General features: G+C 43.6%; 1 long non-coding RNA gene across 1 annotated transcript; it reads right to left on the bottom strand.

Moving 5' to 3' along the window:
• Window positions 1-7,046: 7,046 nt before the first annotated feature.
• LOC117515074 lies at window positions 7,047-26,651 on the bottom strand. The gene is made up of 3 exons (XR_004562033.1): window positions 26,524-26,651; window positions 8,595-8,600; window positions 7,047-7,058 (listed from the first exon to the last, which is right to left on the bottom strand). It is a non-coding gene; the product is annotated as an uncharacterized LOC117515074 (long non-coding RNA).
• Between the last annotated feature and the right edge of the window lie 497 nt (window positions 26,652-27,148).

The following is a 27,148-nucleotide window of genomic DNA, read 5'->3' as shown; positions in this document are numbered from 1 at the left end:
TTCCTCTGTGGAGAGAGGAGAAGCTTCCAGAAGAACAACCATCTCTGCAGCAATCCACCAATCAGTCCTGTATGGTAGACTGGTCAAAAGGAAGGCACTCTTTTGTAAAAGGCACATGGCAGCCCGCCTGGAGTTTGTCAAAAGGCACCTGAAGAACTCTCAGACCATGAGAAACAAAATTTACTGGTCTGATGAGACAAAGATTTAAATCTTTGATGTGAATTCCATGCTTCATGTTTAGAGGAAACCAGGCACCATCCCTACAGTGAAACATGGTGGTGGAAGCATCATACTGGGGGCTGTTTTTCAGTGGCAGGATCTGGGAGACTAGTCAGGATTGAGGGAAAGATGAATGCAGCAATATACAGAAATATCCTGGATGAAAACCTGCTCCAGAGCGCTCTTGATCTTGGACTGGCGCGACAGTTCTTCTTTCAGCAGGACAATGACCCAAAGCACACAGTCAAGATATCAAAGGAATGGCTTCAGGACAACTCTGTGAATGTCCTTGAGTGGCCCAGCCAGAACCCAGACCTGAATGCAATTGAAGAGAACTGAAATGGCTGTATGCTGATGCTCCCCATCCAACCGGAGCTTGAGAGGTGCTACCAAGAGGAATGGGGAAAAACTGCACAAAGATAGGTCCACCAAGCTTCTGGCATCATATTCAAGAAGACTTGAGGCTGTAATTGCTGCTAAAGGTGTATCAACAAAGTACTGAGCAAAAGGTGTGAATACTTATGTACATGTGATTGCTCAGGGTTTTTTTTTAATTAAATTTACATTTTTGACAATAGTTTTCATATTGTCATTATGGGGTTCTGTGAGTAGAATTTTGAGGGGAAAAAATGAACTTACTCCATGTTGGAATAAGGCTGTAACATAACAAAAGGTGGAAAACGTGAAGCACAGTGAATACTTTCTGGATACACCGTATCTATTTCAATCCAGTACCATATTAACTGATGTCATCCTGGCAGAAGGGTTACATCAAAACCTTGTTCATTTGAGATATGTTATGATTTGTTCTAAATAAATGCAATTGAATTGAGTAGCAGGTGTCTTAGTCATCAAAATGTAAAAGAATCTGCCCTGCCTAAGTATAACCTGTTATAAATACACATCAGTATAATGTTTAGATAGTCAGAACACAGAAACACTCCACATAACTGTTAATTTATCACTGCCTGACTAGCTGCTGCTATAATATTCACTAGCCATAAAGTAATCTAATTTTCTAAAATCCAGCCCAACTAAATGTAAACTGCTCCAGAACAGACACACAAATAATATAATTTTTGCTAAGTTGTAAAACAATACTGGATATTGTATATGCATTTTGTTTGTGTAATTGTATCCACTCTGTATGTCAGGTTTCAGCCCCATTATGACCTCGGTTCTCATTTTTTACCGTTCACGGTTTGATATTGTAGTCATTAGCTTTGTTTTCAGTTTATCATTTATTTTCTGGTTGTCTTTCTTTCGTCATGTATTTAGTTTTGCCCAGTCTTTGTTTTTTTCCACTGTGTATGCTTTTGTTTCTGGTTTTATTTTCTGTTTATCTTTGTGTAGTCATTAGTTGTATCATTCCTTTTTTTCTGTGCTTTATACAGTTGTCTCGGGTCGGTTTTCTGTTCTTTAGTTATACTGTTTAGTCTATAGGTTACTTTGTTATCTTTATTATCTTTTTCGATTTTTTGCCATGTCTTGAGTGTCATTCTAGTTTAGTTTCATCTGTTACTCTGTAGTCACTGATTTTACTATCTGTTATTTTCACTGTTAGTAATGTATTCACTTCTCATTACACCTTCCTGTCTCATCTTTGTCTGTCTGCCTCGTCTGTTCAGTTACACTCTTGCACCTGCCTGTTCCATCTTTGTGTTTGCCCCATTCATGCACTTACACTCTTGCACCTGCCTGTTTCATCTTTGTCTCTGTCTGCTATGATCACTCCCCCTCTCTCTTGCCTCTCTTCCCTCCTCTTGGATACAGCTGACCACGCCTCCCTTCCAGAACATTCTCCAACACATGCATCTTGTTCCCCTAATTACATCGCCTGTGTATTTAAGCCCTTCACTTTCTACACTCCCTGCCAGCTCATTGATCTCCATATCCTCGTTCCAGCCTTTTTCACAGTCCTGATTTTGCCACGTAGTGTATTGACATTGCTTTTTTTCGGACCTCGCTTTATGCCTCAGCCCACATTACAGTGTCTCTCCTTGCCTTTGAACCCAGCCTGTTTTTTGACCACATTTTTGCCTTGTACCTACCTGTACCTCTGCTTCGCTGCTTGCACTCCTGTGTACCATACTCCTGCCTGTCTTAACGATAAAGTCCATTTTTTAACTCCAACATTTTGTCAATCAGTCTGCATTTTGTGTCCTCCCACTTTCTGTGTCATGCATCCTCGAGCCGTGACACTGTATTTGAGTAGGAAATTAACTTGTTGAACTCATTTTGGGCTTGATTTCCTAAAACTCCAGATGAGTGTTAAATTACAGGTGCAGTCTAAACTTTTGTCTGTTAGGGGTGGAGACAGTTTTGTGAGTGATTTACTAAGTGTAAATCACGGGTGTGTGTGTGTGTGTGTGTATATATATATATATATATATATATATATATATATATATATGTGTGTGTGTGTGTGTGTATATGTGAAATTGTGTTTAGGTCTGCATGCATTTCTTATTTTTATAGTATAAGGGGTGTGTATTTATAAGCTTTGTTTCTGCCCTCAACCCTCTCGGTCACACGGGTTCATTGTTGAGTTGTTTTGTTATGAGTTTTTTGTTATTGTTGATTTGTGTGCCGAATAAATTCATTCATTCATTCATAAACGTACAATTGAGAGTGAGTGGCAATGTGACAGAGAGAGCAGTATGTAAAGGAGATTCTGCATGTTAATGGCCATAAGTGCAAAATGAAATTAACACAGCCAAGTTAGTGGATGCAGGTGAAAAGCACCTCTTTAACCAGGTCTGTAGTCAGTACTCGAACAGCAGTATATTTTATTGATTTATCAAATGCTGTTTATACTTTGTTGTTATTTTGTCCTCTGGCAGGCTGTCCCAGGCAGACTATATATATACTGGATGGAGCCTGTGTGACATCACCCACTGGTTTTCTATAGAAACCTGGAACAGCCAAAAAGACACCAGAGCCTGTGCGTCACCATGTTTCACAATGATTCACAATGAACTCATTCATTCATGAAGGGGTGGCACGTGGTTGGCTCCAAACCACCACCCAGCAAACACATGATTTGTTAGTGACATCAAGTTTTGCTCAAGATACAGTCATGTCAAAACATGACATCATTATGACATCACCTTAACATCAACAATTGTCATTTAATGACATCCTTAATTGGCTGTCATGTAATGTCATTTGGATGCATTTCATGGATCATCCTGTGACATCCATAAAATGATATCCAGCAGATGTCATGAAAACATTGCAACACTCACTGGTTATAGGGCAGCGCAGTCTCGTTTGAACCTTACGTGATATCACAGGATTTGACCACATCTGGGGACAGCTGGCACGAAATTGAATTGAATTTATTTTATTTCATTTATATAGCACCAAATCACAACAAAGCTGCCTCAAGGCGCTTCACACAAGTAAGGTTTAACCTTACCAACCCCCAGAGCAAGCACACAGGTGACAGTGGTAAGGAAAAACTCCCTCTGATGTTACTGACGAAGAAACCTCAAGCAGACCAGACTCAAAGGGGCGACCCACTGCTTGGGCCTTGCTACCAACACAACTGACAATACAAATATACAGGAAATTTTGGGAGTCCATGCTGTTGCACAAGATGGGAGGCCTACAGAAGAAGACACTCACTCCCACTTCTGGATTTTGCATCACTACTCTTAGCTTCATAGTGGAGTAGAGCAGAGAAGGATTTTCTTTCACCAAAACATATCAAATCCAGGCTTGCATCTCAGATGTACCTTCTGGCAATTTGTAGCTAAATTTTCAGGTCTTCTTTTTAAGAAAATCCTCCTCTATATACCACTTCATCATGAAGATGGATAACTGGTGATACAAAATGCAAAGCTTGCACTGTGCATTTCTCCAATCACAGGCACGTAAGCCTATAACTTCTTCTGGGTTGTCTGGGTCTCTTGGTGGCTTTCCGCACTCTTCTACTTCTTGCACAGTCACTCAGTTTTTGAGAACTGTCTACTCCATGCAGATTTACCATAGAGTGCCATATTCTTTGTATTTCTTTGTAATTGATGTAAATAAAGTCTGAAACATATTCAGTGGCAGCTTTACCATCAGAGAGCCTCGTCCACAACTACCACAAAAGTCTCTAAGCTGTCATTGATGTTAAAGGGGGCAATACACAGTAAACGTTTGATCAGGGTCATTTGGGTAGTTCTCTTGTCATTTTGATTTAAAAAGAGGAAACACACTTGTTTGACAATAAATGGTTTCACCCAGCCACTAAACATGAGTGAAAAAAAAGTTTTTGTGTTGTCATTCATATTCTGTTAAAAATGTCAGCACGTGGACAAGTGGACAGTTTTGCTCCAAAGTTTGCTGGCATTGAGTCATGCAGTCCCCCAGACAGAGCCTTTCCAGGGAACTTTCTTTTTTCTTGTTTGCCCACTTCAGCAGCAGAATGCAACTCTGGACACTGCAATGGTTGGATTATCACATGGAATAATTTTTTTCTTTTGGGTGAGAGGTTTATAATCACAGGCTACTGTCCCGGTTTCATGTCTTCGTCTGCGCTGTGAAACACCCCTGGACCACTGTTGGAGGTAAAATGCATGTTTATTAATGGTGTAACGGCCTGGCACAAGTTCCATGTCATATCTGCTCCAGATATAGAAGGTGGACATTTATTACAACGTGAGATCCATCCAGCTCTGAGCCTGACGTGCACAATGACGCATTGCTGCACAGCATGGAGAGGCAGCTGCCCGTGTTATGATGGAGACAATAGTTCACATTATTTACATCACCCATGGGAAGGAATGGATAAATATCTGTACTGTAATAGAACATGGAGAAAGAGGGACTCATCGACAGGCAGACATACTACAGACTGTACCCGGGGGACGCCACTCCATGCATCTATGGACTGCCCAAAATCCACAAACAGGACGTGCCACTCAGGCCTATTGTATGTAGCACAGATTCCATCACATACAATTTGGCCAAGCACCTCAAGTGGATTTTGGCTCCTCTAGTGGGTAACTCAGACCACCATGTGGAGAACACACAAGATTTTGTGAACAAAATCAAGGACCTGCAGCTGGAGGCAGATGAAACTATGATGTCATTTGATGTGACTTCGTTGTTCACATGCATCCCCACCACTGAGGCCATCTCAGCTGTGAGGCAGAGACTGCTGGAAGATGTGTCTCTACCTGAAAGGACCAAACTCACACCAGACCACATCTGCCAACTCTTTTAGATCTGTCTTAACACCACGTATTTCCTGTTTAGGGGGAATTACTACAGGCAGATCCATGGTTGTGCGATGGGGTCTCCGGTATCCCCCATTGTGGCCAATCTGTACATGGAGCGAGTGGAGAAGACAGCCTTGACGTCATTCACGGGCTTCTCTCCCAGTCACTGGTTCAGATATGTCGATGACACATGGGTTAAAATCAAGCAACAGGAGGTCGAGGACTTTACAGAACACATCAATTTGGTGGACTCCAATATTAAGTTCACACGTGAGGATGCCAGAAACAACCATTTAGCCTTCTTGGACTGTGATGTTACGATTGGAGAGAACAGGCAGCTCCAGACAGAGGTTTACAGAAAACCCACTCACACTGACCAATATCTGCTCTTTGGGTCAAACCACCCCCTTGAACACAAGCTCGGGGTGATCAGGACTCTTCAACACAGAGCCCTGCAGGTGCCCACAACTGCAGAGGGAAGGGCTAAAGAGCAACAACTTGTACGGAAAGCCCTCACAGTATGTGGGTACCCACGATGGTCCCTGGACAAAGTGCAGACGTCCCAGAAAACAAAGAGACCAGATAGACAGGAGACGGAGACAAGAAGAAGAGGAGTGTCTCTCCCTTATTTAGCAGGAGTAGGGGAAAAACTACAGAGGATCTTCAGACAGCACAAAATCCCAGTTTACTTTAAACCAGTCAACACCTTGAGACAGAAGTTAGTTCACCCTAAGGACAGGATCCCTAGTTACTAACAGAGCAATGTAGTGTATCATATCAGATGTCAGGAAAACTGTAATGAACACTACATAGGTGAGACGAAGCAACTTTTACACAAGAGGCTATACCAGCACCGCAGAGAGGTCGCCACTGGACCTCAGTCTGCAGTTCATCTCCACCTGAAAGACACTAACCACACGTTTGAGGACAAGGAAGTTAAAATCTTAGCCAGAGAGAAGAAATGGTTTGAGAGAGGTGTCAAGGAAGCATTCTTTGTAAAACAGTTGAAACCCAGCCTTAACCGCGGAGCGAGTCTCAGACACACTTTGTCCCCTGTTTACAATGTGGTATTCAGGTCAAAGCAGTTTCAGTCTTTTGTTCATGGTAATGAGTCATTCATGTCATCAAGGGAGCCATCAGGGGAGGCTTCTGTCCTGTCATTAGGAGAGTGCTAACTAGAGCACAATAGGTGCTATTTAGAGCTGTTGTTTAGTCACTAGCCTATAGCAGTCAGCCTCTCGGTAGGTGGGGTCTGGTTAGGTTAAAAAACTCCAGCTTTTGTTGGCTTCTGGTTTATTCTTCTCTACAAGAGTCAAGACAGAAGTCAGACTACCAGAGCAAGAATTTTAGCTGAGGAAACTTCTGTGATTTGAAGCGAAACGTCCTCACGTCAAGCAACCCAGTCCAGTCGAAGGTTCGAGCTTCTCTACTATGGAAACCACCTGGACAACTGAGAGCCTACACAGAAACATCTGTACTGTAAGGTCTACTGTAAATATAACAGCCCGTACAGATTTGCGGCACCATACGTGCAGCAACGCATGGAGTGCAAGGAGCTTCAGGGCTAATTATGAATTATTATCATGATGAAGTGTGCCACATACAGTTCAACAGTTCCTTTGCACTCTGGGGGTGGGGGGCATTATTATATGTGGCACTGCGGGTCATACCGGCAGGCATACTGTGCCAGATCTACGTATCTCGAGGTTCCCTTGTATGCGCTCAAATTGTTTCAGATCCTGTTTAGCCGCCATCGGAATATGTAAATTGTGGTTAGATGGTCCTCAGCTAACACATGGATCACTGTTGGATAGGGGTCCCATCTCGATGGCAGCCGGAGAATTATAAACATGTGCGTCACACTTGGGGCTGCCGGCAGATTTTGACCAACTGTGTCGACTTCCACAGATGGCTGTCAGAACGTTATGGAACTTAAATCCGACACCTTTCAGATGTGTATCAATGCATAACTCTGACGCCACTGCGTGATCCCAGCTATGTGTGACGGGGGTATAACTCATCTCCTTGATTTGGCTTCTCATGAGATCATTCTCTTTTTGATGTGAAGCTATTTGGCAGTGGGTAAGATCATCTATACTGCCTTTGATGGCACTTTTAATGTGACAGAGTAGTTTTTATGTGGTAGCTGTTTGCCACCAAACTCAACTTCAGCTGCCCCCCCCCCTTCCCCCCACACAGCTTGTTTCTTAACTCTAGCATCTGCTTTGGCCCAAGAGCCTCGTCTGACAGGTAAATCACAGCAACAAAGTTGCATAGTTTGGACTCAACTGCTCAATCTACTGTACTGTCCTGAGCTCACAAACCCCTTGATGTGTGTCTGTCACCACCAGCCTATGATGGCCAGACTAAACGATCTTACCCGTGATGAAACGCTCTGTCCCAAAAAAAAAAAATTAATAAGCCCACAGAAGATGGGGGTGCAGATAAAAGAAGGTCAGACATGTGCATTACTTTTTTGTCAATGTAGGCAGCCAGAAAAATGTTTACATAGGGGGAACAGAAAAACATACATGTTCACTGACAAGTGTGACTTTTTATGTGGTGTAATGTTGTGTTACGGAGTAAAACAAGCATTCCCGTGTGTGGAGAAGCCAAGCTGCTTTAGCAGCTGTGAAAATTGTAGCAGACAGACTCAAATGCATCCAGATCCTGACAGTGTCTCCACTTGGGCAAAGATTGACCCCATGTTGAAACTGTATTGTGATTATACAGAATGAAACCATTACTGAATTCAATTTTTATATCATAGCACACTTCAGAATTGTAATAACAAAATGAATTCCAAAAAACAGGGTTTACATATTCCAGAATTGGGGCAGGCTCTGATCCCACCTGCTGTTCAACTGGTGGAAGCTGAGTTTACAGGTTGTGTTAGTTTTTACGAGGTCTGTCCATAAAGTATCGTACCTTTTTATTTTTTTTTAAACTATATGGATTTGATTCATGTGTTTTCACGTCAGACAAGCTTGAACCCTCGTGCGCATGCGTGAGTTTTTCCACGCCTGTCGGTGACATCATTCGCCTGTGAGCACGCCTTGTGGAAGGAGTGGTCCCGCCCCGTCGTCGGATTTTCATTGTCTGGAAATGGCGGAATGATTTGGGGTTTTTTCCATCAGACTTTTTTCAGAAGCTGTTAGAGACTGGCACCTGGAAACCATTCGAAAAATTTATCTGGCTTTCGGTGAAAATTTTACGGGCTTCACAGAGAATAAGGACTGTAACTACAGCTTTAAGGATGGCCCACAATGGCACACGGCGCACTGTGCTCCGAGCCGCGATGACAGGCACGAACCACCGGATTATTTCTAAACAGATGGCTGTGTGGAGCTGGGACCATCGTGTGCACTTTCTCTGGTTATCACAAGAGCTGGACATCAACCATTTTCCGGCAGATTTCACTTTTAACCAGAGATTTTGTCATGGAAAGCCGCGCGGAGGCTTTGTGCGTCACGACCGATTTGCTGTTCGAACGAGACTAAGGAACACCTCCATTTCGGAATGTTAGAGGACAAGTTGGGACATGCCTATCTCGGCTTTCAATGCTTACCAGTAGAGTGAGTTATAAGAGAAATTGTGGAGAGCTGGGCTTGTCCTCTGGCACTACGAAACGGAGGTGTTCCTTTGTCTCGCTCGAACAGCGAATCAGTCGTGACGCACAAAGCCTCCGCGCGGCTTTCCACGACAAAATCTCTTGTTAAAAGTGAAATCGGCCGTAAAATGGTTGATGTCCAGCTCTTGTGATAACCAGAGAAAGTGCACACGACGGTCCCAGCTCCACACAGCCATCTGTTTAGAAATAATCCGGTGGTTCGTGCCTGTCGTCGTGGCTCGGAGCGGGGTGCGCCAAGTGCCATTGTGGGCCATCCTTAAAGCTGTAGTTACAGTCCTTATTCTCTGTGAAGCCCGTAAAATTTTCACCGAAAGCCAGATAAATTTTTCGAATGGTTTCCAGGTGCCAGTCTCTAACAGCTTCTGAAAAAATTCAGATGGAAACAAAACCCAAATCATTCCGCCATTTCCAGACAATGAAAATCCGACGACGGGGCGGGACCACTCCTTCCACAAGGCGTGCTCACAGGCGAATGACGTCACCGACAGGCGTGGAAAAACTCACGCATGCGCACAAGGGTTCAAGCTTGTCTGACGTGAAAACATATGAATCAAATCCATATAGTTTAAAAAAAAAAATAAAAAGGTACGATACTTTATGGACAGACCTCGTACATCCACTAATAGCAGAAGCACATCAAAATATTCTTATGATGTGTTTCGTATGATATACAAAAAGTTAAGAATGATATTTTCTGCATATTTCTATGTATTTACACACACATGTACAATGTATGTTTTACATTTACCATTCTGAAACACATTTTTGGGGGGGTTAAATAACAGTAAGTGTTATCTGTTGTTTTCAATGGTGTCATCACTGCATGACAAATATGTGGGATGTCTAGGTTTTTGTGATTTACTTTTTGTATGTTTTACTATGAACTTGTCATGAGGATAACCTGAGCACATGCAGAGATATTATTTTCAGCCCTGTGAATCTGTCCATACATGTGTGAACAAAATCTGGACTAAACTTGGATAAAAAAGGGCAAAATGATTTGATTTTAAATATCAATTAAAGGTCAAAGTCAGGGTTCAGTGCTTTCATACTGTTATAATTTTACCCTTTTCTGTTTGTATCCTCTGCTGTTAATCCCTTCCCACTGCATATCTGTTTATGTAAGTCTTAGGCTGGGTGTGGCTGACATGATTGCTAGTTGCACCTGCAAACAATTATCTACTCCAGAGAAGTTTAAAAGACCGGCTCATTTATCCACTCCCCACCAGTTCGTCGACATACCTCCCGTGTTACACGTGGCTCTAGTTCTTAGCTCTCTTGAACATTCTGTTTGGGTGAACTTTTTTCAGACTGGATTAAACTGTTTGTTTCCTGTGTTCTCTCAGCGCATAGCCTCGCCACCTGTTTTGCCCATGCCTTCAGACCTGCTGGCTTTCAAGGACAATTTTGCTCACCACTGCCACCTCGCTTAGAACCAACACTGGACCACCATGAACTTTGCTTTTTTTTTGTTTTGTTTTGTTTTTGTAAAATATTTTGTCATATTAATAAAAGCTCTGTGTCTTTGTCTGGATTTTGGGTCCAAATTCTACATCTGCCTACTGTATTTATAATGGCTAATCTGAAGAACTGACTAATGATACATATAGTTATTATGAATCACTAACATGAAATTTTTTATCACCTTTTTATTGTTCATATGACATCTGATCTTAGGTGGCCATGAAAGGTCACTGTTGCCTCACAGTGAGAAGGTCGTGGGTTCAGTTCCCATGGCCTTTCTGTGTGGAGTTTGCATGTTTTCCCCGCATGTGCATGGGTTTCCTCCGGGTGCTCCGGTTTCCTCCCACATCCAAAGACATGCGGGTTAGGTGGATTGGAGTCTTTAAATTGTCCGTAGGTGTGTCTGTGTGGGTGTGTCTGTGCTTGTTTGTCTGCTTGTGGCCCTGTGACAGACTAGCGTCCTGTCCTGGGTGTACCCCGCCTCGCGCTCTATGACTGCTGGGATAGGCTCCAGCCCCCCGCGGCCCTTAATTGGACTAAGCGGTAGAAGATGAATGAATGAATGAATGAATGTTTGGAAACCGTATGTATTAAATATGGTGGCGAGGTTGCATTTCAATCAAGGTCAAAGTGGTTACATTTTGGACAAAATTAATCAAATGTCAAGGCCACACAGAACCAAACATTATGGTATCCCTGAATCACAAAGAATTAATTTGCATGAATTGTGTCAAATGCATCACACCTGGGTCTTGTACTAACTCAGTGTTTCATTTAGTAACTGGTTCTCATCCCAGTCCTCAAGTACCACCTACCCAACACATTTTCTATATCTCTCTGCTCTGCCACAAGCTGATTAGCTCATTCAGGTGTGCACGGCCTGTCAAGTCCTACCAGTCATCTGAATGAGCTAATCAGCTTTTGGTAGAGCAGGGAGACATGGAAAATCTGTAGGTTAGTGGTACTTGAGGACCAGGCTTGAGAACCACTTTCAACTTAACATCTCCTGATGAACGTCTTCGGGCTCAGTGACTGTTACAAACACCATCCTCTCAAGAGGTACAGAGCGATGAGTTGCACAAGTCTGCTCTACTACAGAAGAGATGCAAGAGTCTCTGTGCGTGCAAAGTCTCCATTCATCACTGTCAGTATTCTTGTGTTGTCTGGCCACCCCCCAAAATACTTGGGGATGAACCATTGACTCTTTTAAAAGGGGCTCCCACTCAGACAGAGCCAAATAAAAAAGAACCAGTGCACTCCGAGTGCTGTTAATTATCCAGCTTCAAATGATGCAAAACCCCTGTTAAGTTAACATAATGGACTCAGTCAGCACTTACCCTGGACAAATGAAGGGGATGATGTCAACGCAAGAAGTTTGAGATGCATATCTCAGGATTACTTAGTGGTATGTCTTGTGAACATGTTTAAAACAAATAAACTTTAGTTTCAAACTTTCCTCTTCATCACATTAAAAGTATTGTGAAGATGTACAAACTGGCAGCACAGTTTGTGCTGTTGTCTGCAGTGAGGTTTACGTATGTGTCTGATCCAAGCTGGTGCCTTTATGGCCGTGTGGGATTGGCACTCTGTGACCTTCCACAGGTCAGTGACATGTAGGTTAGGTTGCATGGGCCTTACTAAGCCAGCAACCTGGAATTTGCAAGATTGAGTTTAAAAATGCAATATAATTTATTTGACTTATTATAAAAGTGATCTCTGTCTGTTTCTCAGGTCTTATGAGCTCAAAATGAAAAACTAGCAGCTAATGGAGTGGGACACTGAGAATATCTGGCCTCCTTCTGAACTGGCCTACTCAAAACTGGTACACGTCTCCCAAGGACAGCTGTCCCAAATGTTTATTGGTCTTTTTAAGACAAATGTTTCAGTGCATGTGCCCTTGTAGCTTTTCCCTGGTGTTTGAACTAGATATCATGAAAAAACTAGATTAAGATTTAACTGATTCTCCTTTTGAATATAATGTGAATGATGTAGCAGCTAGTGAGTCAATAGGAGAGCAAAATCCTCGAGTCAAATTCAATTACCTTAAGTGGGCCAGACATCGAATGAGTGGGTCTGTTTCAAATTGGGCCCATTTTCAACTCACAAAACACTCATTTTACCTAACCAAATGTAACATGAGCTCAGAGGCAGGGCAGCTGAGATTACGACGTTGTGGGCTAAAGGGGTTAATGTTTATAACTGAACACAGCAGTGTCTCTGCAGATGGTAAATTCTCACCAACTGTCAATGCCCGACATTCTGAGGGTTAGGATTTGCCGTCTTTATTGGTTTGAAGCTGTTGGAGTAATGTTTCACCTCACAATTGAAATGTGGACCAACACAGCCATGTTCTACACTGGCAGAGGCTTCTTGAAGTCGGCTTCTTGAAGTCTTCTTTTCTAAACTTGAACCAGATCTTTCTATCGTCATTACAGCAAAATTTGGCCTGTAGGAGGCATAGTTCAAGTCAAGATAATATCTGTTCCCGCTTCAGATGTTTGTCATGAAGAGAAACTTCTCCCATGTGCAAATATATATCTGATGTGAGGCCTTTGACTGAATTTCAGATGTACACATTAGTGTGAAACAGTGATTTATTATTATTATTATTGTCATTATTATTGTTAGTGGACTGGGTAGTATTTATAAAATAGGCAGCTGACATTTTTCAAGGGTGGTCATAAATTATGCAAAGTTTCTATAATGAGATGGAATGGTGTGTGAGTCCAGAATGTTTTTAGAACCTTAGACTTCAACCCTTTTATTTCCTGTTAATTATGTAATTAAAAAAAAATTTTTTAACTGTCTTATTGTATTTATAAATTGTTTAGGTTCTTGTTATTTTATACACACTATTATTATTATTATTATTATTATTATTATTATTATTATTATTACTTCTATTTTGTCATTTTCTTTTTAAATGGACCACAATGGAAATAAGTGTTTTCACTTTCTTGTGTCATCCATGTATTTTTAGCATTTTTACAGTTATGTACTTAGATTGAACTTACTAAATAAAATCATGCAGGCAGACAGAGCTTTTTGTCTTTTCTGCATTCTGACACAAGCAGGTGCTTACACACCCACAAACAGAGACAGTAGCAGAACACATCAAAAGCACTACACTTCTCACTCATGGTAATGGCAACATGATACTTAACTAAATGGACTAAAGCAGTTGAACTATAAAAACTCAATAAATCAATAACACTAACAACATTGCTAAACTAACATGAACCATAATAACATTTAAAACCTCAAAATCCTGAGCTCCCATGGTGCATTGCAGCACAGCATCCATTGTTCACTATTGTTAGCTAATATAGATTATTTCTCCAAAGATATTAGTCCTATCAACTTTCTACTTTTGCAGCTTTCATCTTTGACCCAAAATGCATAAGCATACCAAATGGCATTTGTCATCTCTTCCCAGTTTCTCCGTGACCAAAGCCGTACACATGCAAGCACGTACAACCCCTGGCAAAAATTATGGAATCACCGGCCTTGGATCATTCAGTTGTTTAATTTTGTAGAAAAAAAGCAAATCACAGACATGACACAAAACTAAAGTAATTTCAAATGGCAACTTTCTGGCTTTAAGAAACACTATAAGAAATCAAGAAAAAAAGATTGTGGCAGTCAGTAACGGTTACTTTTTAGACCCAGCAGAGGAAAAAAATATGGACTCACTCAATTCTGAGGAATACATTATGGAATCACCCTGTACATTTTCATCCCCAAAACTAACACCTGCATCAAATCACATCTGCTTGTTAGTCTGCATCTAAAAAGGAGTGATCACACCTTGGAGAGCTGTTGCACCAAGTGGACTGACATGAATCATGGCTCCAACACGAGAGATGTCAATTGAAACAAAGGAGAGGATTATCAAACTCTTAAAAGAGTAAATCATCATGCAATGTTGCAAAAGATATTGGTTATTCACAGTCAGCTGTGTCTAAACTCTGGACCAAATACAAACAACATGGGAAGGTTGTTAAAGGCAAACATACTGGTAGACCAAGGAAGACATCAAAGCGTCAAGACAGAAAACTTCAATCAATCAATCAATTTTTTTTATATAGAGCCAAATCACAACAAACAGTTGCCCCAAGGCGCTTTATATTGTAAGGCAAGGCCATACAATAATCATGTAAAACCCCAACGGTCAAAACGACCCCCTGTGAGCAAGCACTTGGCTACAGTGGGAAGGAAAAACTCCCTTTTAACAGGAAGAAGCCTCCAGCAGAACCAGGCTCAGGGAGGGGCAGTCTTCTGCTGGGACTGGTTAAACTTAAAGCAATATGTCTCAAAAATCGAAAATGCACAACAAAACAAATGAGGAACGAATGGGAGGAAACTGGAGTCAACGTCTGTGACCAAACTGTAAGAAACCGCCTAAAGGAAATGGGATTTACATACAGAAAAGCTAAACGAAAGCCATCATTAACACCTAAACAGAAAAAAAACAAGGTTACAATGGGCTAAAGAAAAGCAATCGTGGACTGTGGATGACTGGATGAAAGTCATATTCAGTGATGAATCTCGAATCTGCATTGGGCAAGGTGATGATGCTGGAACTTTTGTTTGGTGCCGTTCCAATGAGATTTATAAAGATGACTGCCTGAAGAGAACATGTAAATTTCCACAGTCATTGATGATATGGGGCTGCATGTCAGGTAAAGGCACTGGGGAGATGGCTGTCATTACATCATCAATAAATGCACAAGTTTACGTTGATATTTTGGACACTTTTCTGATGTTTGAGGATGATGAAATCATTTTTCAAGATGATAATGCATCTTGCCATAGAGCAAAAACTGTGAAAACATTCCTTGCAAAAAGACACATAGGGTCAATTTCATGACATAGGGTCAATGTCAACGAGCAGATGTGATTTGATGCAGGTGTTAGTTTTGGGGATGGAAATTTACAGGGTGATTCCATAATTTATTCCTCAGAATTGAGTGAGTCCATATTTTTTTCCTCTGCTTGGTCTAAAAAAGTAACCGTTACTGACTGCCACAATCTTTTTTTCTTGATTTCTTATAGTGTTTCTTAAAGCCAGATAGTTGCCATTTGAAATGACTTTAGTTTTGTGTCATGTCTGTGATCTGCTTTTTTTCTACAAAATTAAACAACAGAATGAACATCCTCCGAGGTCGGTGATTCCATAATTTTTGCCAGGGGTTGTATACACACACACACACACACACACACACACAAGAGGCCATTTGGCTGTTATAATATAGATCATTATTATTATTAGTGAATATTTCAGTTTGTGTGAGAGGGATTAAATTACAGAATGAGGTCAAGGACCAAAATGTTTGTGTGACCCAGTTTGAGGGGAAGTAAGCAGACCCTATCAGAGAAACTTTATGCACTTTGACAGGTCTAAATGAATGGACCATTTCTTTAATGTGGAACAGGGAAGGGGGCCTCATAGACTTCAAATGTTTCAAATTCAGCAAAACACTGACCGCCCTCAAGAGAACTGTGAAAATAAATCCCCAGTCACACACTCCAACCACAGGAAAAGAGAATAATGGACTCTGTCTGCACACCCTGCTCTGTCCCTTTCTCAATCGCACGTAAAAGAAAATGAAAAAGTATGCAGCATTCTGCCTGCATTAGACTGCACGTTTTCTGGGTGCTTTTGTGTCGTCTGTGTGAAATATGTTGACTTTTGGTATGCATGTAATCTGTATGGCTGTGCGCACTGTACGTCAAGTTGTAATAAGCATATGTGTGCAACTGTCTGTTTTTCCCATTGCATGTTCACCTCTTGTTCTCTGCAGCATTTTCCATTGTCAGTCTGCCCACTAGGTCGCCGTCTTTGGACCCCAGCCACAGAGAAGCCACTCACTGAGCTCCTGAAATCCCTGCATGAACTGAGCAGACATTCCAGTTCAAAATTGTGCATTCCAGGTTCAAATCCCTATGATGCTTGACAGGGGTGGCACAGAAAAAAAAAAAAAAAAGTGACATTGAAATGAAATAATTAGCACAGTATTTGTTGGGACAAATGTCATGTCACAAAAAAGTGTTTTTCATTGTCTACTCCAGAAATCTAAAATCAGCTGGTGTAAAAATATTTTTTATGTCCTGCTACAAAGGACATTATTTTGTAATTACTTCAAGATTCATTGTAATGTGCCTACAATCTTTGAATATAACTGTATGCCTCAAAAAGTGCCAATAGTCTGAGGATTTTTATTGCTTCCATGTATCTCTACAGGTGATTCTCCCGATAAGGTCTGATGCATCAATTCAGAATGCTGCTTCCTTGACTAGAAATGTATTTTGAGGTGTTTGAATGAAATTAAAACTTGCATACTGTTGGTCTGCTATGAAACATAGTAGTTTTCCTGGTTAGAAAGTGTTCCGTATAATATAAGCAATTATTTCAAGTGGTTCTCAAAATTATAACATGAACCTGACATCATCACAAGGCAGCATTTATCCAGTTAGATGACCTACAGCAGAAGACTATGATTGTAACTCCTTTTTTCAACATGTGTGAAACTTTGTCAAATGTTGTCCATTTACTGAAGGATGACGACATGGAATACTAAATAATACTACTATTATGTTCATTTACTGTAGTTTATATTCAATCATTCATTATACACACCTGCTTACTCCAATTATGGCTCCCTGGAGAACTGGAATCTATTCACACCTATGATCAATTTCAAGTTACCAACTCACTTAACCTGCAGGTCTGAACCCATGCAAAAATGGGGAGGACACAGAAAGGACCAGGAGCCTTCATGCTATGAGGGAACAGTGCTAACCACTAAGGCACCGTGCCACTACATATTCAGTTATTATTCACTTATAGTCACGTTTTATATTCAGCAAACTTCAGTTAATTTTTTCTGTAGATTGTTATATTATTATTAGCTTGTAATGAAATAGGTTAAGATTCAGTTAATTTGGAATTCAGATAAGTCAGATTTTTTTGATTGGCTTTTGTCACTTTATTTTCTTTATTTTAATAACCATGTGGCCTATGTGTGCGTGTATGCGTGCTTTGATCATGGAGAAACTGCGGAAAGCTGACATTTGCCATTTGGTATGCTTATGTATTTTGGCTCAAGCATGAACGCTGTTAAAATGAATGAATGAATGAATGATGATTTATTGTCATTACAACAAGTGCAACGAAATTATCTTCACACCCAATTACCTCAGAAATACAGCAATTAATCCACAGTTATTACTGGTTGAAGGTAATAATGGCACACATCAGAATTAAAACAGCCCCACATATACATTTGATTTGTTTATGTATGCTAAACTTTGAAGTAGTCTGTCATCTGAACTGAGGCAAAGTGAGTGTAGGCAGGAGCAGAGTCCCGCACAGCTGAGCTTCGGTGGGCGTAGCAACTGTGCCGCGCAGCCTCCTGGAGTGGCACAGCAGCAGTCGGGGTGGGGTGGGGGTGTCACAGAAACGCAAAGGAGGGGTAGGGGTGGGGGAGCATGTGTCATGTGTGCAGAGATGGAGAAAAACACAGAAGGAGAGGAGAGAGGAGGACCCCCTCGCTGGAGTCCCAGGCAGAAATGGAAAGTTGATAGGACTAATATTTTTGGAGAAATTAGTGATATTAGCTAACAACAATGGCCATTGTGCTGCAATGCACCATGGAAGTTCAAGATTTTGGGGTTTTAAATGTTATTGTGGTTCATGTTAGTATAACAGTGTTGTTAGTATTATTGATTTATTGTGTTTTGTAGTTCAATTGGTTTAGTCAGTTTAGTTAAGTGTCATGTTACCGTTACCATGAGTGAAAACTGTGCAGTGTTTGATATCTTCCGCTATGTTTCTGTTTGTGTAAAATTAAAAGCACCTGCTTGCAGTAGAATGCAGAAAAGACTAAAGACTAAAAGCTCTGTGTGTGTGTGTGTGTGTGTGTGTGTGTGTGTGTGTGTGTGTGTGTGTGTGTGTGTGTGTGTGTGTGTGTGTGTGTGTGTGACTTCAATCACAAACAAACTGCAGAGCTGACATTTGCTGTTTGGTATGCTGATGTATTTTGAGTCAAGGATGAATGCCGCTGAAACGGACGTGTTGGTAAGAATAATATTTTTGGAGAAACTACGGCTATTACCGAACAGCAGTGAACAATTTACCTTTTCCACGCTAACAGTCAGATGTATCAAAAGTGAAATGACCATTGAAATGTGCAGTGCAGTGTCATGGTTTGCACGTGATTTAAGAGGTTTTAATTTGTCATCTGATGGTTAATAATCACATTATTCCCTTTGATTGGTTTGGGTGTACAGAGTCAGTCTGCAGACGCGCCGGTGTCAGGAGGTCATTTTTAGGACTTTCCATAATTTATTATGAAATAATGCTGAATTAATGTGGAAATGATTGTACAGAAGCTTCAGAGATCTGTCGCTGAGATAGACAATAACTAGAGTGAAGTTTTAAGCAGAAACAAGGTGATAATTGTTTAACACCGTTGTCTCCGACTGACTTCCGCGTCAGATAGGAGGGCTGTCAATCAAACCTTGCTCTCCAGAGACAGCCAATCACAGCAGAGCCAGTGCTGACCTGGTTCCCTCCCCCATAGTGCCATAATCCCGCCCCATAGTGCCATAAACTTCAAGTGAGAGAGCAGGAATAAGCGAAGTGCGCATCTCAGGCCGCGCGGTGCATTATGTGTAGGCTAAATTTTTCGACTACCAACCCACAAGCTATGGCGACAGAAAGCAGTGAGGAGTGCTGTGATTTGGATCATTTCAACCGCTGGAAAGTTGATGATTTAAAGCGTTTTTGTAAGCTCCGCGGATTGCCTGTTACAACCAGGACTACGTACGGCAGTGGACAGAAATGGAAAGAAGAGCTGGTTGTGCTTGCATGTGCTGCATCTGTACAGAAAGTACTGTTAGTGCCAACAAAGGAGGAAGAGTGCGCTGCTGTCAAAAATGACCAGTCCTTGTTGATAGTTGGAGACAAACAAATTTCTGACCCCTTGAAGGCAACTGACAGATGGTTAGACGAAGTCCAGAGAATATTTGCTAAGCAGGGATGAGAAATTGCTACTCCGCAGGCTTCATAATGACGACAATGACGGTGAGTCTCGTATAACCTCTTTGGTGTCACGTTTGTTTTGATAAGTTGACAGACATACAATGATATGCGCATGCATGCCGTTTGTTTATAGAACATGTCAATTTTACAATATTAAGCACCACATCATTCATGGCGCGACATTACAGTCATAAGCCGATGCATGAAAACGGCGGCACGGTTTCAGGATATTGACAAAATAAATGTGTGCAAGAAACTTTTATTTATTTATTTATTTTAGTCCGTCTTTTACGCCCGTCTGAATCTTTCTTTTCTGTGGCGAAATTGTGTAGAATGAACGGAGGTTTACGACCACATTTCTTCTTCTTTCCATCTTTGTGTGGACTCGGTGGAGCTTTGCAATCGTGTGTTTTCAGCCAACTTTCAAGTCTATAAATTCCATTTGAGCATTTGAAAACAGCACAATGCGCCCCTGTCATTATTGTATGCGTCACTTAAGGCTTAAAGCCTTTGAAACAATCCCTGTAAAAGCCTTAACTTTTACAGTCTGCTAATGCTGTTGGGAAGGTGTCGTAACACGGACCCACAACAGAATATAAACAAGAATAATGATGCCAATCATACACAGGAGGACTGCGGGCAGGCTTGAAGATAGGAGACCTCGGATGAACGAAGAGCCGGGGCCCACACCGCTTCTACCACCAACGGCCTGAAGAACACCGAAGCCGCCAAGCCCTGAGTCCCCAGGTGGTCTCTGTCCTCCGTTGTCGGCCCTGGTACTGCTGGCAGACAGAAACAGAAGGTGGTGAGTGTGAGTCCTCACACCCAGCAACCTTTATAAGTAATTCCTCCGGGAGGGATAACCTCCACCTCCAGGAACGTCTTTACTCGTGCAGCTCCCGTTTGTCCCTCTCCTGGGTCTTCACGGGCATGCGACTGCACACAGAACAATATTAGATTAACAGTAATCACAGCAGAGAAGGTTACCTCTAGTCGTAGAAGATTTCTCGGCGAGGAGGTGGAGTTGCCATCCGGCCTTTATGGTGATGGTGATGAGATGAATGAGTGACAGCTGGTGTTGAGGATGAGTGACAGCTGTCACTCCCAGTGGCTCTGGCGCCCTCTTGTGCTTGAAGCCTGCACTCCAAGCAGGGCGCCATCTGGTGGTGGTGGGCCAGCAGTACCTCCTCTTCAGCGGCCCACACAACAGGACCCCCCCCTCAACGGGCGCCTCCTGGCGCCCGACCAGGCTTGTCCGGGTGTCGGTGGTGGAAATCGACCAGAAGGGCCGGGTCCAGGATGAAGCTCCTCTTCACCCAGGAGCGTTCTTCGGGTCCGTAACCCTCCCAGTCCACCAAGTACTGAAAACCCTGACCCTTCCGACGGACGTCCAGGAGCCGACGAACAGTCCATGCCGGCTCCCCGTCGATGATCCGGGCAGGAGGTGGGTTGGGTCCAGGGGTGCAGAGTGGTGAGGTGTGGTATGGCTTGAGTTTAGAAACATGAAAAACCGGATGGATCCGCAGTGAAGCCGGGAGTGTCAGCTTCACTGCGGCCGGACTGAGGATTTTGGCGATGGGGAATGGCCCGATGAAACGGTCCTTTAGTTTGTGGGATGTCACCTGGAGCGGGATGTCCTTGGTGGATAACCACACCTCCTGCCCCGGTTGGTATGCAGGGGCCGGGGAACGCCGGCGATCTGCATGGGCCTTGGCCCTCGTCCGGGCCCGCAACAGGGCAGAGCGGGCGGTCCGCCACACCCGGCGGCACCTCCGCAGGTGGGCCTGGACCGAGGGTACCCCGACCTCTCCCTCCACAAGTGGGAATAATGGGGGCTGATAGCCCAGACACGCTTCAAAGGGGGAGAGGCCAGTGGCAGAAGATACTTGGCTGTTGTGAGCGTACTCGATCCAGGCCAGATGGTTACTCCAGGCCGCCGGGTGCGCGGAGGTGACACAGCGAAGAGCCTGTTCAAGGTCCTGGTTCGCCCGCTCTGCCTGGCCGTTCGTCTGTGGGTGATACCCGGACGAGAGACGTACGGTGGCCCCCAGCTCCTTACAAAAACTCCTCCAGACTTGCGAGGAAAACTGGGGACCACGATCCGAGACGATGTCCGACGGTATCCCATGCAGACGCACGACGTGGTGGACCAGGAGGTCTGCCGTCTCCTGGGCCGTCGGGAGCTTCGGGAGGGCCACGAAGTGGGCCGCCTTGGAGAACCGGTCCACTATCATCAGTATGGCGGTGTTGCCCTGTTGGGATGATCAAACACATGTTTGAATTCCCGTATAAACCCAGCGTATGACGTCAGAAGCCATGAATCCTGTTCCCAGAGCGCTGTAGCCCAAGCGCGTGCCTCACCTCGAAGCAGATTAATTACATAAGCCACCCGGGTGGCGTCTGCTGCGTACATGACTGGACGCTGTGCAAAAACGAGCGAACACTGCATTAGGAAGTCTGCGCACGTTTCCACACAGCCTCCGTACGGTTCGGGAGGACTTATGTAAGCTTCAGGGGACGGTGGGGGGGGTAGTTGAACGGCCAGTGGAACATCTACATTAGGCCCCGGGCCAGCAGGAGGAGACACTGCAGCGACGCTCGACTCGCGTGCTTCCACTCTGGCGGTGAGAGCCTCCATCCTCTGATTGAGGATTGCATTTTGCTCGGTCACTAGCTGTAACTGAGCAGTGAAAGCGGTAAGGATTTGCTGCAGATCACTTACCACGCCTCCCGCTGACGCCTGCGCTCCTTGTTCTCCCATTGGCTGTTCAAGCTGTGGTTGACGCCCCTCGGGATCCATGACGAATGGCCGAGAAATCCTGTTGGGAAGGTGTCGTAACACGGACCCACAACAGGGGGCGCAAATGAACGGACAATGGATAAGAAAAGGAGTAACAATTTAATGTTGCGAAAGAACACAACGGAATATAAACAAGAATAATGATGCCAATCATACACAGGAGGACTGCGGGCAGGCTTGAAGATAGGAGACCTCGGATGAACGAAGAGCCGGGGCCCACACCGCTTCTACCACCAACGGCCTGAAGAACACCGAAGCCGCCAAGCCCTGAGTCCCCAGGTGGTCTCTGTCCTCCGTTGTCGGCCCTGGTACTGCTGGCAGACAGAAACAGAAGGTGGTGAGTGTGAGTCCTCACACCCAGCAACCTTTATAAGTAATTCCTCCGGGAGGGATAACCTCCACCTCCAGGAACGTCTTTACTCGTGCAGCTCCCGTTTGTCCCTCTCCTGGGTCTTCACGGGCATGCGACTGCACACAGAACAATATTAGATTAACAGTAATCACAGCAGAGAAGATTACCTCTAGTCGTAGAAGATTTCTCGGCGAGGAGGTGGAGTTGCCGTCCGGCCTTTATGGTGATGGTGATGAGATGAATGAGTGACAGCTGGTGTTGAGGATGAGTGACAGCTGTCACTCCCAGTGGCTCTGGCGCCCTCTTGTGCTTGAAGCCCGCACTCCAAGCAGGGCGCCATCTGGTGGTGGTGGGCCAGCAGTACCTCCTCTTCAGCGGCCCACACAACAAATGCTACTGTATACGAAATTCAATTGGAGCGGTGTGAGTTTTGGAGCTGGAATTTTTGCCCCCGTCTGACCCACGCATGCGCAGATGCATTGTGCACTTCACTTATTCTCTGTGCGTGAGCAGAAATCAAGTTCGAGCGGGCGGGGGGAGCGCTGGTCCTCGCGTGCAGCACCTTTGCGCGCGCGCAGTTAATATCTACGTGTGAACGCATTTTTTACACGAGTGGGGTTTTGTCACTGATCTGACACCATAAAAATGGTATTAAAAATGACATTAACAATGGCTGCATTAGCGCTGTTAGAAGAGCTTGCAAATCGTGCAATCTAACATGAGCGAATATTCAGGGAAAGTGAGGATTTACTTGCAAATGACGATAATTTGCTCATAAGCTGATTTCTTTGATCAAGGCCAGTGTCACTCTACTTGTGCACAGAACTGCAGCGACGCGAGAGCGCAATATGGTGAGGAGCCAGGGGTTGTCTGTGCCCACACAGATACTGACCACACTGGGCTTCCTGACAACAGGGAAATTCCAGCGGAAGCTGGCCGATTGGTCAGGAGTGTGCCAGTCAACCTTGAGCCGAGCCATGCCAGCTGTGTGGAACGCAATCACCCGAATGTCATCCAGGTACGTCACATTCCAACATTAAAGTGCAATTTGCAGCGAGAGCCGGTTTCCCTAATGTAATCAAAGCTATTGACTGCACACATATTGTTATAAAGCACCATCACATGATGAATTTGTTTTTGTTAATAGAAAACATTTTCATTTCATCAATATTCAAATCATAAGTAATGTGTAGATGCATTGGGTTGGGTTGGGAAGAGGCTAGAGGCTGGCACAGTGTGCGATGGGTGGCTGTTTGGTGAGTAAATACATTATCTGAGTAACTGTTCTGAACCAGCATGGGCACATTTGGATGGATGTGCACATTCAAATACGTTTTTTGTTATTATTATTAATGGGTTTTTTTTTTTCTTGATGGTGAAGCTAGAGCTGCAGAGCTTCTCCCTGTGTTATTTTCTCCCTGTGTTCAGTATTTGTCAGTAAACGCATGTGTAAAGTTGTGAATGTCACACACTATCAGCTGCGGTGCACCTCTTTTTTTTTTTACTTCTGTGTGTGCACTGCTCTGAGCTCAGCGTTTACGGCTTCACACACACACACACACACTCCCACTAACTTTTATCCGTTTCATGTTTATTCCGTTTGACAGGGCACCAAATAAACTATCCCTGCGTGTCTTCACTTAATTTCCATCATCTGTAGCTCACACTTCGTATAATTTCTTTTCTGTGTTCATGGTAACTGATCTGACGAAGAGGCGAATCCCAGATACCAGGACCTATTTAAATGATTTTGCATATTTAAATAGGGGCGTGGAAAGGGAAGAGTTTCGTACATCTGCATATGCGCTCAATTCCACATTGATTGGGATGTGCAAACGGACAGTGCTTGGATCCATGCATTTGCACACTTTGATACATCTGGATATTTTTGTGCATGCAACAGTTTCTGGGTTTTAGTGTACGCTATGTTTTAGTAGGAAATCTATGCAAGTCTTTGTACATGAAGCCCCAGTTTCTTTCTTTGTAGAGTTTGCATGTTGTATCAGTCATGTTGTGTTTGTCCACACACTCTTCTTCTCAGCATCAAAACATTAACATTGGGTTCATCTCCCAACAGGGCTTGGTGGCAAAATTGGTACTGCAGACATTCACTATTTTGACACTGCATGAGAGTGCAGACTGATGTGATGGTAAGCTGTCACTTCCAACGAGATTGAGCAACACGCCTTTGTGGTGAGTGCTTCTCGATCTGATCTGAAAGGATCTGCAATTCAAATCCACCTGTATGTTGCATGTAAGCTTGTGCCATTGGTACTATACGTATGTGATCATACGTTGCTTTTTATAAAAAGAAGCGTCTGCCAAATGCTCAAATGCGAGAAAAATGGAACACCCACCCCCACCTGATACGTCTCCTGGATTTCTAAATATCCTCACACTGGTCATGCTTCTTAAGCCCAGTGAGCGTGCCTGCAGAGAGAAGGAAATCATAAAAGCATGAAGTGCTTCTCTTCCTTCCTTTCGACACGTTTCTCTTTTGGCAGGATAGTTGAGCACACTGAGCAAGCGGCAGCAGCAGGGAGGAGGTTGATGGAGAGGGCCACCTGAACAAACCCAGTGTGGAACCAGGCGGCCAGGACAGCAAGGCCCTGCCAGATTTATGACCCTCCACCTCACTTTTCCCACAGAGCGGCGCCTCTCTGGAGCTTCTGGATGTATTGCACTCTGTCTGTTCCTTTTTGTCACCTCCATCTACCTTCCTCTCCTCGTCTCACTTTCTCATTCCTTTTTCTTCCTTTCTTCTCTTTTTATGTCCATTTATCTCCTGCCGTTCCCTGTTTCGCTATTTTAGTATCTCTTCCTCCCTCCCTTTTCTGCCAGACATCCTGACCAGCTGTTGCTCCAGACATTCTGTCTACATCCAAGTGTGTGAAGCTGAGTTACAGCTTGAGAGGATGGTTGCACATCATGCAGTGTGGAGTTCTTTCCCAATACCTCTGTCTCCTCTCTCTGCAGCGTCCATGACCTGAGCAAAGCCTTGACAGTACACGTACATGTTTTCTACATACCACCCACACTCCACAGAGGTAGTCTAGAAGGGGGGACACCACAGAAGGTGAACCGGCTGAATGCCAAGAACAGAACTGAAACATAAACTCACATACAAACACACTATGAAACTAAAAAGAGCTATAAATTTACACATCAGATTTGACACTGTAGATCAGTAAATACTGTACATGAAAGGAAAAATACCCTTATTTTGTTGTCTTCTCCCACTTTCTCTCTATTCGTGGACCAGTTGAATGCATAAATCATGAGAATCATTCATTTTGTGATACAAGCACCAAATTTGGCACAATGGTACTTCTTGGTCTACTTTTTACAAAAAAGCTCTTAGTCACTTCAGTTTTCAAGATGGCAGCCATTTTTTCAAGATGGTGCCCCAAAATATGTATTTTGTCATATATTTGTACAGTCTTGTTTATTTCAATGTTGTACATGATAAATATTACACTGTGCTTTAAATTAACTTCAGGGAATATTTTCATGTTTTTTAGATTGATTGTATATGTTTTCAGTAAGTATACTGTACATGCATGCTGTAGAACGTGTGATAATGTTTGGGGTGTAAGGATTTAGTAGTAGAGGTAGTACTTTTGGTTTTGAAGTCAGCCATGTCCTTTGGATGAGCATTAGCTCTCACTGCTTACTTAACGCTTACCTATGGGTTCAAGTAGATGCATGTGTATGGCAATGACCACACCCCAGTAATCTCCCACTAGCTTGCGAGCTAAACTAGGTAAGGGTAGCACACAGAGATTTTCTATGATTGACTTTGCATGATCGGTGCATGAAGACTGGAAACTTCCAGAATAGACTGTTGAACAGATGAAACAATGTCTTCAATATTATACCCCACAAAAATTTTAAATTCCATGTGGCTAACAGCTTTTTTGAAGAAAAGGACTATTTTAAAGGACTTCGAGAGACAGAGAGGAGCAGCGTAGAGTCCAACAGGAGCTCCAGTGGAAGATCCGTGCAGCCAAGAAGGTGTATGGAGGGAAGATGGAGGAGCAGCTGGCCTGGAACAACGTCAGAGATGTATGGAAATGCCTCAAGACCACCTCCGGATTTGGGCAGGGTGCCAGCAGGACTGCAGATGGAGATTCTCGGTTCACAGAGGAGCTAAACAGCTACTTTAACTGTTTTGGCTCCTCCACGCCTGCTCCCGGCTCTCCACGTCTCCAGCAGCCAGCCCTCCAGTCCCTCGGACCCCCTCCACCTTCTACCCACTGGTCACCTCCACTGCACCCCGGACATTGTCCCTCCTCCCCCGGGACTGTATTCAGCACCAGCCCACCTCAGCTCACACTTCAGCTTCTCCCTCCCTCCCCCCTCACTGTAACTCCAACCGAGGTGAGAGGCCAGCTCCTGCGGCTGAAGCAGAGGAAAGCAGCAG

This window comes from Thalassophryne amazonica, chromosome 8 (genome assembly GCF_902500255.1).
Source record: "Thalassophryne amazonica chromosome 8, fThaAma1.1, whole genome shotgun sequence".
Taxonomy (NCBI): Eukaryota; Metazoa; Chordata; class Actinopteri; order Batrachoidiformes; family Batrachoididae; genus Thalassophryne; species Thalassophryne amazonica.
Note: the sequence above shows the minus strand (reverse complement) of the source record. Positions and strands in the feature narration are given on the sequence as shown.